At 26.8% G+C, this 18,887-nt stretch overlaps 1 protein-coding gene across 2 annotated transcripts in view; it reads left to right on the top strand.

The window, feature by feature from the left end:
* Positions 1-18,887, top strand: part of LOC142321943 (tubulin polyglutamylase complex subunit 2) — a 47,431-nt gene that overhangs the window by 5,369 nt on the left and 23,175 nt on the right. Inside the window, exon 1 of one of the 2 annotated variants that reach the window (XM_075360475.1) lies at positions 12,699-13,211. The exons of the other annotated variant lie outside the window; for it this stretch is intronic. The gene's annotated coding sequence lies outside the window, so the exon portion shown is untranslated. Of the gene's footprint in view, positions 1-12,698; positions 13,212-18,887 lie in introns of those variants that run through there. 2 annotated transcript variants of the gene reach the window in all.

Here is an 18,887-nt window from a genome sequence, read left to right on the forward strand (position 1 = left end):
ATTGTGATATTTTAAATAATTATATTAAAAACAAAGTTATAGATAATTAATTGATTGTGGAGAAAAATGCTGTATTTAAAATAAAAGAATTTTAATCAAATACAGGATAATTATATGTTTATTATGCCCCAAACATTTGAGAATATTTCTATGCATTTCATCATGCCCTGTGAACTTAAACAAAGACTGATTGTTCAATAATTAAGTATTTTCTTTATTAGAAAAAAATATTTATGAATTTATAACCTCAGGTAAAAAGAGATAATAATAAAAAAAATGTTCAGACTTCAGTACAACTTTGGTAAATTGTTTAAATAAAAATGAAATCTAATTTATAAAGTACATTGAAAACAAGAATATAATTTATTATAATTCTCAGTTACCTAGTCAACATTGTCCTGTTACTGCTGATTAAAAACCAAAGCTACTTAGCATTGATTTTTATTTATTTATTAGTGAATTTATAATTTTTTCACCTGTTCCCTTTATATATTCAAAAAATAAAAAATTGGACAAGTTTATTATATGATATTTTATTTTTAAATAGCTTTTTTGTCTGGGAACTTTATGATTTTTAACCATATTCCACAATACAATTATCTGTTTGATTTTTACTTTAATTGTTTAGCGTTTTTAAACTTTAAGTAGTTACATGTGTAGTAATTTTGTAGTCTCAGTTTTGTATTGTTTTTACTCCTGGTAAATATAAATATTTCCACCAAGTATTTTCTAAAATGTTTATTGAAAAAAAGGTAAAATATTAAAATAGGTGATTCAAAATAAAATAAAAATTGAAAAAAGTAATTTGAAATTTTCCAAACATCCTACGATTAGAGATTCCATATCTTCTTATTTACTTTTTAAGCCATACTGTGGGAATTATATTCAGCCAGTAAAGTTGGCATTTGTACTATGTAGATAAGGATTATTACCACATGAGCTGAAGAAGCTAAATACCAACAGAAAAACTGCAAAACTAACATAATACAATTATGACTAGCCTTAATTCTAGATAAAATTATTTGTGCTTTTAATAAACATTTATGTTCTGTTAAAAAATCAAATGTTCTTACGCATCTTATGACTATAAAAATTTCATAACAAATAATTATTTTGCTTTTAAAGTAAACTGCTTACATCAAAAAGGATTTGTTATAAATATCTTAATTAATTGTGTTTTACAATAAAACTTTAAACCAATGGCAGTAATTTATATAATTTGCTTCCACCTTACCAATTGGCCCTTTTTTCTGATTAATTTTTTATTTAAACATCCGGACTGCATATGTAAAAAAAATGTGATGTTTTTTTGTTAAGTTTGCTATTCTTTTGATCAATTAAGAACAATAAGTTTACAGTTGTGTACATTTGTTATTTCTGTTTTATATATATTAATTTATTTAAATTAAACTTTTTGTAGTCCATATCTCTTCTGTACGTAAATTTCAGCTAACATATTATATAATATTTTTTCAGCCACTCCAAAAGTACAGAATTAAAGAACACCCTACCTTTTTTTTTTTTGCCCATTATAGTATTTTCAGAAATAAACTCATCTTCATTACTGTTTTCTTTAAAAATTTTCTTCTTTTTTTACATTTTTACATTAAAATAAAATATAATATATTAAAATCTATAGAACAAATATTTGTTGAGTCAAAAATTTGTTTTTTTAATTTAATTACTGTCACTTGACTAGTATAAGTACAGTACTGTATTAACATACAGATAACATGTTACAAGAAAATTTTAAATATTTATAACCTTTTAAAATTTAAAAAAACAATTATTGAAGACAAATATTTGTTCTATAGATTTTAATGTATTATATTTTATTTTAATGTGTAAATGTAAAAAAAGAAGAAAAATTTTAAAGAAAACATTTCTGAAGATGGGTTTATGGGGACTGAAAGCGCTATAATGAGCAAAAAAAAATTGAGGCAAGAATGTTCTTTAATTCCGTTCTTTCTGGAGTGGCTGAAAAAATATTATATTACATGATTTGCTAATATATATATATTTGTAGAATTAACAGTAGGTATGACATTTTCAACACTAAATATGATTATGATTATTTTTTTCTACCTTCTTGAGAACATTGTATTATTTGTATCTATCAGATGTTTTTTCTGCACATTCTATGCAGGGGGATCTCCCAAATAAAAAGGTCATGTTTTAAATGTGCCACTAATTTTGATCTCATTGAGGTAAGCAATACTGGATGTAGATTTAAAAAAAAAAATTGTTTTGAATGAATGAAAGATTACAATGACCTTAATCTATGAGTTACTTTTAAATAATAATTAAAATTTTATGTTGAGAAGTCATGCTTAAGATAACTTATTTTGTGCAATTGTTTTTGTACATTTTTTATTGTAATAATTAGTAGCATAATTTTCATAAATATTAAGAATAATCATAAATTATTAAATTCTGTTTTATTACCGTTTAAAAATTAGATTTACATAATATTACTGCCAATATTGTGTTCAAAATAATTGTTGTTAATGTAACTCGTTCTAGTTCTGTTAAATTTTATTTTTATTATGGTACATATATTCAGCCAGTGTTGCTGATGTAAAATTACAATTATTTTCTCTAATATTTCAAATATTAAGATTTTTTTAGACATCTTCAATGTAATATTAGCTTTTCATAAAAAGTAGTATTATAGTTTTATAAAAGAAATTAGTTATTAATATTTTCTGTTTACAATATATTTGAATTATTTAGCATTAATCATTGAACTATATTATCTAAATATGAGGTAGTTTTTTACTTATTATTACTTCCTGATGAAGCAATAAGGTTTAAACGGGTGTATATGAATTTTGGGCTTTTTGACTTGTTGTTTTTTACTGGGTGAAAAAAATGTTTTAATTTTTATGAATAAATATGTTTTGTTTTTTATTAATTAAATTTTAATTTTGTTAATAATAGATATATTGTCATTTATTTTATTATAGTTAAACATTATTATTTTTTTATACTGATAAATTTAACAGCACTTTAAATTTAAGTGTACTTTAGAATTTTTAACAGGAGTTATGAGTATTGTAAAAAAAATCACTATATTATGTGATGTTATATCCTGTTAGTCCTATATAACTAATACAAAATATGTTTGATATAAGTGGAATATAGAATGTCATATATATAAATTTTTATTTTTTAAAATAATTAGTTAAATTTTTAATTCCAAAATATTTATTTTTTTTAAATTTGTAAGTTAATCATTTATGAAATAAATGTATGTTTTATTTTATTAATTTAATTAAATTTATTGATCCTGAGCAGCCAGTAATTAACAAATTATATTTGTAAGTTGCAATTAATAGATAAAGCTATAAATATAATTTACTTCTTTGTTTATGTACTTACTACATATTTTATTTATTTATGCTAGCTAAAGGCTAAGTGTAATTAAAAATAATTTAAAAAATTTATAATGTGTACCGCTCTTTTTTATCCACTTTGTTAAATCCATACGACTTATTTCACTTCAATAAAAGATTTTATCCTCCCTCAGCAAATGTTTGTTATAAAATTTAATCGGAAATGTTTGCCTCCTTTCAAATTTTTCAATGATCCAGATATAAAAAAAAAAAACAGTTCTGCCTATTCATGTAATAAAACAAGATATGTTATACAATTAAAATTGCAAGTATTTATTATTACATACACAAATGTAAATAATAAATTTGAATGAATATTTAATTACATTTCACTTTGAATGTAAAGGCAAATGATAACCTCAAAAGCCATACATAATTTTAATGTAGAAAAATTTATTATGATGAAATAGTCAGAGATATGTAACTGTTCAATAATTGTGCTGGTAAAAGAGTTCTTTATGAGTCATGCCTGCTGTGCTGGTTTAATCAGCTTTACTTCTACAAATTAATCATCCAACTTATTGTACTCATATATTGTACAAATCATACTTGGCTCACCATTTTAAATGTACATTTTTACTTCAAATGAAAATTAGTTTCAATTTAATAGATAACAGTCTTATTTAAAGATAAATATATTATCTTTAAATAATATATTTATGTATAGTGTTTATAAATAGTATTTTATTTATTATATATGAATCTTTATTTTCTATTTATAATACAACAAATTATGTACACTATTGTTTTTTATATATAATATCTTTAGTTTGATCAGGTTTTTAATACTTTTGTTATATTAATAATACACCCAAACATTTAAATAAGTTATTTAGAGCATACACCTCTAGAAATCAAGAATAATCTTTGAGGCATATACATTTTTCAACAACTAAAAATAAACACTTAAGGCAGAATTAGAAACATAAATATTAATAATATATGCACATGTCATAAGGATGAATTCATCTATTTTATCATTGTTATACAAAATCTGTTAATCCCAAGAGAGGTGACCCTATTTGTATCTCTAGAGAAGTGAGCCTATAAGTTATACTAAGTGGTAATTTAATTGAAGTTGTCAGTTGTAAAAAATCAGCACTTAGAAGACCTGGTATTACTCAGTAAGAACCACATCCAGTGAATAGGCGACACCCAACAGCAAATTGTGCTACAGCAGGAATCAAGCTCTGACCATTAAAGTTAAGAAGAAGGAATGAAGATAAGATTGGAGAAAAGGACAATCTATCAAAAGAAAGAACCACAACAAACAGTTCTCTCCAAAGATTAGTTTTACTCTACTCTTAGACAGTTTGTACACATTTACATACAACCCCGTTAGGAAATTGGAGCTCTTTAAAATAGGATAGGAGCAACAACATGTTACCAATCAAAAATTTCAGTTTGATCTATTTAAATGTATGCTGTAATGTTTGCCTTTTCCAGAAATAAAGATAAAAATAAGAATTTGCAAAAAGGTATAAACTTTCTATAAGAACACTTTTGCACCCATACTTTTAGTTGTGTGACATTTAGAAGTATCTATAATTGAGGTGTTGTGAATAGCTAGCTCCTTTCTTGATCAAAAGCAAGCATTTAAGAAAATTGTCAACATATCAGATGAATTACTCGTACATTCTAAATCAGAACTGTAATTAATTTACATTTGTATACAATATAAATTATATTTACAATTTAAATGAATGTCCTTCTTCCTTGTACTTTTCTTTTAGTTCAGATCAGCTAAACTAAACTACAGAAGTTGGAGATTGCTATTTAAAATCATAAATAGATAATGTTCAAAAAATATTCTGATTTTATTTCAATTGCTACTTTTCATTACTGTTTCTTCATATGAAGATTGCAGTAACTTGCCTTCCAGATCAGTGAATCATTGCATTTAAATTATTCTATTGAGAAGGAATTTTTTTAATATTTCCTGTCCTGATTTAATGACTTGATCTAATGGTGATCTAGGATGTTGAGAAAATAAAAAAGAATCCTCTTATGCAGTTATTCACTTTTCAGTGATGTAATTATAGTAAAAACCCAGTCAACAATCAAGTGGATCTAAAGAACCTTGAACATGATTACTTGATGGCAGACCATCTACAAAAATCTTCCTGCTGCTGAAATCCTACAGCACACTGGTGAAACGTTCAGGATATAATAGGTAACCAGGAGGTTTTTTAGCATTCCCCAAGCATTAAAAAGCAGAGAAAATGAGCACAAAACTATGAAGAAACTTCAATCAGTTGTTCATGTGCTGTAGTTAACTTCAATTCTCGTCATGTTTGTAAAAGTTATCTATAACATTGGGTGGATCTATTAATTGTTACTAATCTTAAAGATGATTGTTAGGGGTTTAATTAAATCAAGGTTTGGACTTCATTAAGTCCAAACCAGAAATCTTTACTTGAGAACCAGTTTTCATTTAGCTAATATGTATTTTTGATTAAGATTGATTGATTAACTTTTGATAAAGTTTACCCCATATTCATGTTAAGAAATTTATTTTGAATGCTTTTAAAATTCAATGCCGTAAATGTAACTAATAAATCTGAAATGTCTCAGCATAAAGTAACTACTATTGGAAACGCTTTTTAAAATTTCTAAGTAGTTCAGTATCAATATATGGGAAATTTATTGTCAACTTTCTTGACAATTGTAGTCTTATGGCAAATCATTAACTTATTTTGAGTAAGCAGAACTAAGCATTTCTATCTCCTAACCAATTTGAATTTCGAGTTTCTCTCCTACGTATACTGACAATATTTTTACAAATTTACCTAAAGATAACTTTCAATCCTTTGTGCAAATTACAGTTTTTCAGATCACTAATGTCAAATTGGAATATTTGCGTTTTTACTATTAAAAACATGCAAGAAGACAATGATTACTTGTATTCTTTTAAAAACATCCAATTAAAAAGAAATGAAAAATTGCTGTTATTGTCTATCTTATAAATTTAATTAATGAATATTTCAACAATTGAGTGTTCTCCAGTTGCCTTAAGATTTCTTACGTACCTAACATAAGGAAGATTTGTCACTTTACAAAATGATAATACAGTTTTGAAATGAATACAGTTTTATTTTCCATATTTTATAAGGTATTTGGAAAAAATATGAAAAATAAACTTTTAGCATATCTTGAAAACCATAACTTCTTGACAACTTTCAGCATGGTTTCAAGAAAAAAATTGTTGAATGACATTTCTAGTGTTTATAAAATATTTTAAATAGCACATATAACAAAAAGATTACATTTTCAATGTTTTGGGATCTCAGTAAAGCATTTGATTTAGTTTTACATTATTTAATTATGAAAAATTTAATAGCTCTTTCATCAAAAGGACTACTCGTAAATTGTTTGAAACATACCTTACTAATTGTAAACAGACATGATAAGGATACAGAAGTAAAATATAAGTCCATTCTTCAAGATGTACAACATGTAGTACCACAAGGACTCGTTTACTTTTCTTATTTATATTAATGATCTGCCTCAAAATCCTGAACCATTCATTGTTACCATTTTTGTGGATGAAACAACTAACTGTATCTATATGTGAATATAATTATTTAAAGGCCTTCAAAATTCTCCATTAGTAGTTGAAAGATTATTCACAGAGTGTAAGTCATCTAACTTTAAATATGAATTAGACCATAGCATTGTGCTTCTCATGTAGACATAATATTGTTTATAGTGTATTTAGAATTTGCATTATTGATAAAGATAGTATTTCTGTTACCCTCAAGTGAAATTTCTGGGTATTTTACAAGGTATCATATTTGATGGCAACTTCTCTTAGATGAACAAATTCATTTCATTTGCAATAAAATCAAAACCATACTGTTTTGCTTTGAAGTAAAATGCTAAGCTTGTCATCATTATTAAATATTTATTATTCTTATAATTATTAGGGGTGTCCCTCAAAAAGCCAGAATGGGTTTTCAAGGGAAAAAATGGGCTGTCAGATTACTGATAGCGCTCATATCTATGAATAGTTAGACCAGCGTTTCTCAACCTGGGGGTCACAGTGATATGAAAGGGGTCACAAAATAAGTCCACAACTTTACACATAATAATTAAATCATTTTATGAGAAATAATCATTTATCGTAAATATTTTATTTAAATTTATAAGTACACATGTAAAGAAAATAAATTAATGAGATGGTTGCATTTATTTTTCATTTAAAAGTTTCTCCATACATAGATTTATGTTAGAAACATACAAAAGTAAATTGTTTTCAAGTGATAAAAGACAATTCCTATATTTAGTTTTTAGCATAACCATAGACGAAAAATCCTTTTCACAGAGATAAAACGAGGTGAAAGGGATTAATATTTTCAATGCTTCTGTGACGAGATTTCTATATTCACTTAACAAGCAAGCCAAAACTTATATAAGTCTTTAGATGTGAATTACAGTTGTTTCATTGGCAGACATTTCAATGAGCTGGTTGTGAATCTCAACTTGGAACTTAGCAGCTGCTACAACAACATTTTCATTAAGTGGAATCAATATCCATCTCTTTGAAAATAATTTTATCCTCTGGGAAGAATCCCGCCAACTGAAGTTTTAGCACACACAAATGCAACTCCATGCTATCCAAACTTTGGTAAATAGTGTCTTTTTCATTCAAATTTTTTTCAATATAACCAGAAGTGAGTGGAAGCATAACAAAATTTTTGCTTTGAAGGCAAATAATCCAGATATCAAGCTTCTTAATGAAAGCTTTGTCTGTCATTAATTCTGTAAAAACATTGAGAATGGTGTTTGTTTATGCTGGAAAAATATTATTAATTCATCTTGCAATTCCAATAATCGGATTAACACTTTCCCCCATGATAATCATCTACTTCTGCATGGAAAAGAAGAGATTTTTTTTCTTTTCGCCAATTTCATCACATAGTTTAGCAAACAGCCTATTTTGTAATGGTCTACCTTTAATAAAATTAACCATTTCTGCAGTTGTAACAAAGAATTTGAGATTTTTTGTGGCATGAGCATGTCTGTCAAGGAAGCAGTATGTCCCATTCGACCCGTGGTATAAGATAATGTTTTAATTTTTTCAGAAATCCACTTCTTTCCTGTTATTGCTTTTGCACCATCACTAGATACTGCAACACATTTTGTCCAATCTTATGTTATAGTTTTTAGCAGCTTTATGAAAAGTATCAAAAAGACATTGTCCTACTCACAACCAAGTACTAATTTGCAAAAGAATATATTTTCCTTGACTATAATGCCCTTATCACATTCATATCTCACAAAACATAACTGAGAAATTTTTTCCAGATTTGTTGATTTATCAAACTGAATAGTAAAAAATTCACTGAATTATCTGATCGCAAACATCAGCAGCCATGTCGTCAATTCGCCTTAATACTTTGTCATTAGAAAGCAGAATTTTTTTGTTTCTTCCATGCCTATGAAAACACTGACCATATCAATTGCAGCAGGTAGTATTACGTTTTCTATTGTAAATTGCCAAAACATTTAAAAAATGTTCCCACCAATTTAATTCAAAGATTTTCTTCTACAGATACAGTATTACTTGTGAATTTTCTGCACTCCATTCAAAAATAATTATTTTTGTTAACACCTTCTGATTTGTTTTTTACTTACCTGTATGAAGTAAAGGAAGTATTGTGATCATGAATAATTTCGGTTTTCAGATTCCTACGGAAATAAAAATTTTGACCATCCCTGAATCTATTTCGACTTGGATTTAGGATTGTTGTAACATCTAGTTGTGTACCTTCCTGTTTGATTGCAATTGACTGAACCAAGAATCCAAATTTTTTTTGGATTTTGGGCTTTTTCTTAACTGCAGTAATAAGCCCTAATTGAGATCTTTTCAACGATATATCATACGTGTCGCTTATTTTCATTGCCTCCAGAATTATAGCCAAATGAAATATTTGGGTTTTGAAGGGGAAGATACATTGGTTCGAATCAGAGTTCATCTCCTTTTTTTTAAATTTTTTTTTTAATTTAAATATATTGATTTATTAATAATTATTAACCCATGATTGTAAAAAAAGTTTTATAATAATTAATAATTCAATAATAATAATAATGAAAAAAAATCAGAAGTTATTAGTGAAATAAAATTTTATGTACTTTTAAAAATGTGTATTTGTAATTTGATAGACATTATTATATACGTGTATATGTAATAGAGTTGGTGAAACATCCAATTATTTAATATTAATTGAAAACTATAATTTAGGGAAAACTAATCTATTATTTTTACATTTTCTAGTTTAATTTCTGTATAATTTTATTTAATTATTCTGGAATTTCTGTTACATTAAAGTTAACTACAGAGTGACTGAAAAATAGATCCTCACAAGAAAAACATATACAGTGAGGCATGCATATATGCCCGATGTTTAATAAACTGCAAAAAATTCTTATCTTTTAGTTTATTACTTTATAAAAAATTATTATCTTTTAGTTGATCATTTTGTTTATTTGTTTTCTGTTGCCAATCATTTAATCGGTCTTTGGTCTGATATAATTCTTCTAATCTTAATTTGTGTACACGTTCTCTAGTTTTCAAATTTTCTCTCTCTTTATATTCATCATCCTCTCTTAATCTTTTTATTCTTTCCTTGGTCTTAACGTTTCCTTTCTCTTTATATTTATCATCTCTTAACCTTTTTATTCTTTCTTTTGTTTTTACATTTTCTTCCTTTATATTTATCATCTCTTGTTTTTTTTTATTCTTCCATTGTTCTTAACATTTTCTTCTTCTTCTTCTTCACATTCATATACTTGTGATTTTTTGAGCTATATTTCTTCATGTTATCTTTGTTTTTCCTGTATGATTGTTTCTTTTTCGTTTTTGATTATTCACCAAATAATCCAATAATAAAAACTGAATATTTTACATAAAAGGTCGAAATTAACATTTGTAACCAGTATACAGGAGTTCACTAAACGGAATAGTTTAATTATTTTTAACTTTTATTTATACGATACACCAGCAATCTGAAACTTTTGTTTATCAGAAACTCACGAAGATACGAATAATATTGATCTAATAATATGAGTAATAAAGGAACTTTTACTGTATCCAAATATTTCATGTAAGATTTTTGAATTAATAAAAATTTGATATTAATAATAACTAATATTTCAGCAATTGTGTAACTGTCCACTTTATTAAAGAATTGGAGAATAGTATCTCACTTTCAAATGAAATAAGTTTAAATGAAGTGCAGCAAAAAATTTGTAATGTAATTTAATAGGCGTACAAGGAATTCATTTAGTGTCCACATCAGATTTTATTTTATATTTATTATTTCCTTGTACGAAGTAAAGGAAGTATTGTGATTGCGAATAATTTCTGATTTCAACAGAAATATCACATGTTGAAATTCTGGATGTAGGGCTGTTGTAACATCTAGATGTGCACCTTCCCTTTTGAATGCAATCGACTGAACCAAAGGTGTCCAAAAAAGCCCAAAATTGAAAAAAAATTGGATTAACTACAGTAATAAGCCCTCACAGAGAGCTTTTCAATGATATATCATAAGTGGTACTTATTTTAATTGGTTCCAGAGTTATAGCAAAATGGAATTTTAATTAATGAAATATTTGTTTGGATCTTAGAAGGGGAAAGCACATTGGTTCAAGTCAGACTTCTCTCCTTTTTTTTAACCTTTTTTTTTTTTTAATTTAAATATATTGATTTATTAATAATTATTAACCTATAAAAAAAGTTTTACAATAATTCAATAATAACAATGAAAAAAGATCAGAAGTTATTAGTGAAATAAAATTTTATGTACTTTTAAAAATGTGTATATGTAATTTGATAGGTATACAAGGAATTACACGAATTTGAATACTAGATCATGGATACCAGTGTTTTTTGGTGGTTGAGTTTTGATTAATCACACATCTCAAGAATGGTCGAGCTGAGACTGTACAAGACTGCACTTCATCTACACTCATACATATCATCCTCTGAAGTAATACCTGAACGGTCATTCCCAGAGGCTAAACAGCAAAAAGAAAGAAAGAAGGTGTACAAGGAAGTCATGTGGGCACATATCAGACTTTTTTTATATTAGTATTTTTACATATTTCTTTAATATTATTTAATTTATACATATATTCAATTTTTAATATGAACTTTAATCAGTTCTATTTTTTAGTTTATAATTATCTATGTATTTTATGATACTGCTCTGACCATGGTTTTTCTGTGGTACATTTAGGCAAATGCTAGGGCAGTTCATGTTTTTATCTGTGCGGTAGTATATCTACCCATCATAATCTGTGTAATATATTATGTACTGATTAGAATAAAAGATTCAATTATTATATTATTCATTATTTCTTCAGAAATGACAGTTTATTTAACTTATCGTGGACAGTATTCCAAGTGCTTTATCACATTGCTGGATTTAAAATGGCTTATTGTTATATTGCCTTTTTTATCCACAATGCTTTTTGATTCACTCTCGCCAATTAAAATAATTAATTTTTCTTTTTGGGGGTTTTTGTTTGAAAGTTATCAAGATATTATTATTAGATTTGGTAGTAGGTAAATAATTTCAAACTTGTTAGTATTAGTTTAACACTCAAAATAACAATGTTAATTTTTATCAGTTTTTAATAATTATTATTTAGCTGATAAAATGATTAAATGTGTTTATAGTTGATAATGGAAATATTTTTTTAAAAGCATTAATTATAAATCTTATCTTTAAAAAGTACACTGCAGTTTATCTTTCAAAGATTATAATTTATATATATTATAAGACAACATGTCCTGATACACTGATATATTTAAAATCAATGCCCAGCAAAAACTACTGAAGATAAATTGAAAAAAATTTGTATACTCTTCTTATGACATAAGTGCACACTAAGAAAGGATTTTTTTGAAAATCTAAAGGAAGGGTTAAAAAGAGTAACAATGAAATTTACTATTTTTTTAATTTCTCGGTAACAAATGAAGATAGCTTGATTTTTAGCGTGTGTAATCTTAATGTGAATATCTAAAAACCAATTTCTAGATTTTTTTAAAATTCAATGTTGAAAATGGTGAAGAAATTTAATAAAACTTTGAACAATGTTTATAAATTTTCCCTATTTCCAACTATACTAAATGAGATATTCACTTGATTTGTGCTTGCAGATAAATATCTAAAAACCATTTTTAGGTATCTTTAATTTTGATTTTTTTAAGGGGTGCAACTGTGTACAGCACGGTAGCTCTGTTACTGTATACTGGATACTGTGGATACCATAAGTAAACACCAGTGGTGTTTATCAGGTAATGCTAAAAACCAGGTAAAATACATTTTTACCTATAAGTATTATTTTTAAGATGAAGGCCAACTATTTTGAAACCTGCATTCTTTAGATCACTCAAAGTTTCGGGTCCTGCACTGACAAAACTGTTACTCTGAAGAAATTACAATACACTGATAATTTTTATAAATTGAACAGGCTTTAATTTTTATTTATCACTATTGTTTTATGTTAGCAGGAAAATGATGGTGTTATTAATTAATGCTGCTAAGTTATTAAGAATATTAATATATTTTCCTTGTTTATGACAACTGTGGTGTTTATGTATAAGTTACAATTTATTTTTTTATGCAATTTTTTCTTATTTTATCTGGTTATAAAAAAAAACATTAGTAAACATTTGATAACTTGCTATTGATGATAACAATTTAAATAAATTAATTATTTAATTTGAAAAAGCTTTCAGAGTTGTAGTTTCAGAGTAAGGAAATGCTTTTCAGAGCTTAGGTCTGGGTCTGCTGATGGATTATTGTAAGTTATTTCTTATGAATTATTAATTTTTATCTAGTTAATAAAGACTGCTGTTATTTCTCTCTATTCAGAGAAATATTTTTTTTTAATTTTTGTTTTAAGATTTTAGCAGTAGATTTTTTGATTAGATGCTGATTTATATAGTTATCTGGTGAGAGATTTTTTTTAACTGATAAAATTGTTTTATCATATTAGAATCAAGTTTAATTTTTACAAATTTTAATCCACACCTTTGTTTATGAATAATTTCTTCATTCCGTTGTAAAAGTAGCATCACCGATGAATGATAACTACAAATATTGTTGAAAATATTTTTATTTACGTAAAACAGTCTCTTTAATTTAAATTTGGTTTAATTTGTCACTAAAAATTAATTATTTTTCTTTAAAAAAAAGATTTGATTGCTATGAATTTTTACCCCGAAGTTACATGTCAATAGTTTTTCTTTGTCTTCTAAAAGAGTTAGCAGTAAAATGATGCTGTTATTAATACTGTTAAGTTATGAAGAATATTAATATATTCTATATATTAACCTTTATATAGCCTATATATTTACCTTTACAAGGTAAAATATTAATATATTTTACCTTGTTTACAACTGTGGTGCTTATGTATAAGTTATAACTTACTTTTTATAAAATTTTTTATTATTTTATCTGCTTATAAAAAACATTTGTAAACACTTGTTTGAATTTCTGTAAATAAAGCCCATTTCTTGTTTATGGACAGTAAATATGTTTTAAAATAAATTTATACCTTTAACTAAAAGATCTATCCATAGGAGAACTAGGTATGAGCATGCACTTCACAGTTCGTAATAGGGTGATATGGTTTTGACACATCCAAATACTTTTAACTTCCCTTTAGTTAAAGTAAAAGTAAAGTGCCCATTACATGAGGGACGTTACCAGGTTACATATTTTGTTTTTCATACAGTTCAGGATTTGAATCCTGTTTAGGATTGGCATTTGTCCTTCAAAGCAAGTATTATACTTTGTATAATACTAAACACAAGCCTTAAGCCTTAAATTAAACCATCCAAAGAAAGATAATTGCATAAAGTTTAAATGTACTAACAGAAGTGTGTAAGACAAATGTAAATACTGGATACAGCTTCAGAAATATGTCAATGACTGTAACTTTCTGTTATGACACAAATCTACTCATTTTACATTATACATTTTTACATTTAACTAGTAGATTTTATTTTTAAATTTTTCACATAATTACACAAACTAAAAACATTCTTCACACAGTAAAAGACTATAATGGTACAACATTCTAAGATTGGTGCTACTTTAGTATTCAGTCTACCATTATCATATCAAGTAGCACCATCCAACGTAATTTATTTTAAATAGTAAACTAAAATTATAAATTACAAACAAACTGTATATAATTTATATATTTAATCTTAATTGGACATGGTTAGCGAGCGTTAGGTAAGTTTGGTTAGGTCGCCGGCCTCCGTGGCGCGAATGGTAATGTCTCGGCTTTCGTCCGGAGGTCCCGGGTTCAAATCTCGGTCAGGCATGGCATTTTCACACACGCTACAAATTATTCATCTCATCCCCTGAAGCAATACCTAACGATGGTCCAAGGAGGTTAAATAAAAAAAAATAAAGTTTGGTTAGGTAACATCATTTCCGCGAACTGAACTTCTCATATTAACACAACCTAACTTTTTCTGTTCTGTTTAGCCTCTGGAACCTAACCGGTTTTATTAACCTCCGGGACCACCGTTAAGTATTACTTAAGAGGAAGATGCATGAAAATTTTTGTTGCGTATGAAATGCCATGCCTGACCGGGATTCGAACCCCGCACTTCCCGATCAAAGACCGAGATTTAGCTTCTTACAAAATAACCTTACCAAACACTCGCTAACATCTCTAATTAACATTAAATACACAAATTATCTACGCAATGGTATGGTAGACGGTATGCATTGTAAAAATAGATCTCATGATGGTGGTAGGCGGCAATATTAAAGTAGCCCCCTCAAATTTTAAAATATAAAAAATTATTAATTTTTACACAATCTGCTCCTGAGAAAAATATAATTTATTTGCAGAACTCTATCCATAAGAAAAAAAATGAATGATGCATTTCAGAAACTGGAACCTTAATATAAGAACACAAAAATCTTCTGTGTTCTAGAATATCAGGAATAAAAAGATAAATTAATCAGTAATCAGAATAACTGATACACAAGGTTTTATTATTTCTTTGATTAACAATAATCGTAATCTTATTAGCCAAAATTTCTTTTGATTTTCTACCCATATCAATTTTACTTTTAGTTATCAAATAGCATAAGAATACAATAAACATAAAAGTTTATCAAAAAAGCAGGCATAATTTTATATAAGTTTTGAGATATTTATTAATAAAATGTAAACAAGTAAAGCAATCAATATAGGCAGTTCATATATTTATTTGTTGTCATGGAGACTCCAAGAGTGGCTTACAGCAAATCATGTTAAAGTGATGTATATTAAAAGGTTTTAAAAATGTCTTATACAGTTGATTCATCTGTACTGGATTTTTATGATAATCTTACACTAGGTTTGGTCAAATTGTTAGGTATTTATTAATTTCATTTCAAATTTAAAAATAATTTTAATTGGTTTTAGTCGTAATATGAAATATAGAGAGGTTTGTAGTTAGTAGTATTGTTTCTTTATAAATAAAAATAAGTATATATATATATATATAATAAAAGTAATAATTAACTGTAAACAATGTTTGTGTTTACAATGTATGTGTTTTTCAACTTTGAGTTTGGAATCTTGATCTGTTCATTATTTATGTGTTAAGTGCCATAACCATAATAGTTGTCGACAACATATTGTAACAATGTTTACAAAATTAATGAACAGATCACACAGTTGTACAAATCCGAAGCGACATCTGCAGTGGTATTGATTGAGCACAGTTGTTCATTAAAATAGATATGAAAATAATATAGCAATCTCTTTACCATTTTAATGTCTCATTTATATGCACTTATTCATTTCTTAGTTATTCATCTGTTATTGTGTGGAGTTAATCTGTTTTGAATCATATTGAGTTCCACATCATAACACTTGGATTTGTTGAAAAAACTTGAATTTTATTATAAGATTTTTTACATTTTACAATTTCTATAGAACAGTCCTGTATCACATCTAATATCCAATTTCTTGTTTCATGCAGCAATATCTGTAAACTATCTTGATTCTCCATTATTTAATTATAAAATATAAACTTTTAACTTTGAGAAACATATAATTAATAGTTATTAAGACAGTGTATCAAAATCAGTTTCAACTTCCATCACTAGATCTGTGGGAGAAGAAAAAATAATAATAGTAGTAGACTGAGAAATCAAAGTGATAATATTATTTAAGCATTTTTTGTCAGTGATAAAGATAACACTATTAATAATGTAGTAGTTTTTAATTACAAATCAAACTAAATTTAGACTTGTAAGGTCTTATTATTAACATTAAAACATAATCTGAAAATTATTCACAAAGTCATGGAAGTGATAAAACATTTTGACCTGCATTTAAATTTGATTTCGTTTTTTGATAAAAGTTACATAACAAAAGAAATGAAACATTTTTTTTTTTATAAAAGTTATCGTTAGTCTAATAATTGGGTCTTTTCTATTTTTCATTAGTTTTCAAATGCAATAAATTTATTATACATAACAAAAAAACCAAAGTGGAGGAAAACAGAAAAAAGACCTGAAATTTGTAATACATGAGAAATGTTGTACCTGAACAGGTTCCATTTGAGCAATGAACTTAAATTCTTTCTTGATAATGATATAGAAATGATCAGTGTTGCTTGTTGTAACATAATGACAAGTGCTGTATTTATTCTATGATTTTATTTTTTATATTATTTTCACAATTAAATTCAGAGTAATATATTTACAAAATAATATCTCTTAATATGTTCATAAGAAACTTATCTTTGTTCATTTATTGAAGAAAGTTTAAGTAAAAAAAGAATTAATGGTGTTTCAATACTCTTTAAAAATGTTTTGTTAATGTGAATGCATAGCACATTGTATTGCGAAATAAAATACCTTAATGCAGTATTTTTTTCTTTTTAAGTTTTGACTTGTTAGAGGAAAAAATAAAAAATATTGCGTATAGTAATGCCGTGTGACATCACTATATACAAATTTTACCAAAGAGATATTTTCTTGGAGTTTCTTAAATGCATCGGTTCAAATTTGGAAAATAGCGTGAACTATTGTTTCTTAAGGAATGTTGTTATATAGCAGTGAAGATGAGGCTATCGCTTTTTATCCTAATTTGCGAATGCAAAAAAAAACTTTATTGACATCCACATTTTATCCATAAAAAAGTCATTTATTTGCGGCTAAGGATTAACTCACTATGAAGTATTTTTGTCTCTGTATAAAATGAGTAAGCAGACCTTGTTCAGCTTATTAGCTCGGCTGCTACCTGACAAAATCAAGATTTTGAGAATGTACATATACATTAGCCCAATTACATATATTATGTTAGTGATACATAATTTACTCATTAAATACATCAAGTAAAACAATATAAGCCATATATGAACACAAAAATCACTTGTGGGAGGATAATTCAAAAGTGTTTAAAAAAGTTGAAGTAGGATTTTTAATAATTTGGAGAATATTTGAAGGATTTGGATAGTTTAAAGGAATAGATAGCTTTGGAGACACAACAGAATACAGCATTTTAATTTTAAAATTCTTTATTTTATCTTCAGTCATATTATTTAATTCAGATAGCAACTCAATAAAAAGTAACGCATTCCATTATTGTCATCATCTTGCCTCAGTGCCATTGATTTGGTTTTACTGTTGAAATATTCTGTCCAAGTACAATCCAAATCTCGTTTCCCCTGACATCTACCACCTGATTTAATGAACTCTACTGCAATTGAGAAAATTGAAGCCACAACATCAAAAGGTTTTGATTGAAACACGGCCGAACATAATGTTTGTGACACACCAGAAGAACTAATTTGTGACATATCAGAAGATCCAATTGTAGCTCAACTTTAGTAATAGTTTATTTATTTCTCTTTTGTTAACGGATATACCAGGGACGCCTGGTAATTGCACTGGTTTTGATTGTTGAGAGCCAGCTGATGGAACATTCACTTAATTTTGTGTATTATTTAGAGGTTTAACATAAAACAGTTTTTTTTTTTTTTTTTTTTTGTCTTCAGTCATTTGACTGGTTTGATGCAGCTCTCCAAGATTCCCTATCTAGTGCTAGTCGTTTCATTTCAGTATACCCTCTACATCCTACATCCCCAACAATTTGTTTTACATACTCCAAACGTGGCCTGCCTACACAATTTTTCCCTTCTACCTGTCCTTCCAATATTAAAGAGACTATTCCAGGATGCCTTAGTATGTGGCCTATAAGTCTGTTTCTTCTTTTAACTATATTTTTCCAAATGCTACTTTCTTCATCTATTTGCCGCAATACCTCTTCATTTGTCACTTTATCCACCCATCTGATTTTTAACATTCTCCTATAGCACCACATTTCAAAAGCTTCTAATCTTTTCTTCTCAGATACTCCGATCGTCCAAGTTTCACTTCCATATAAAGCGACACTCCAAACATACACTTTCAAAAATCTTTTCCTGACATTTAAATTCATTTTTGATGTAAA

The sequence above is a fragment of the Lycorma delicatula genome, chromosome 3 (assembly GCF_047948215.1).
Source record: "Lycorma delicatula isolate Av1 chromosome 3, ASM4794821v1, whole genome shotgun sequence".
Taxonomy (NCBI): domain Eukaryota; kingdom Metazoa; phylum Arthropoda; class Insecta; order Hemiptera; family Fulgoridae; genus Lycorma; species Lycorma delicatula.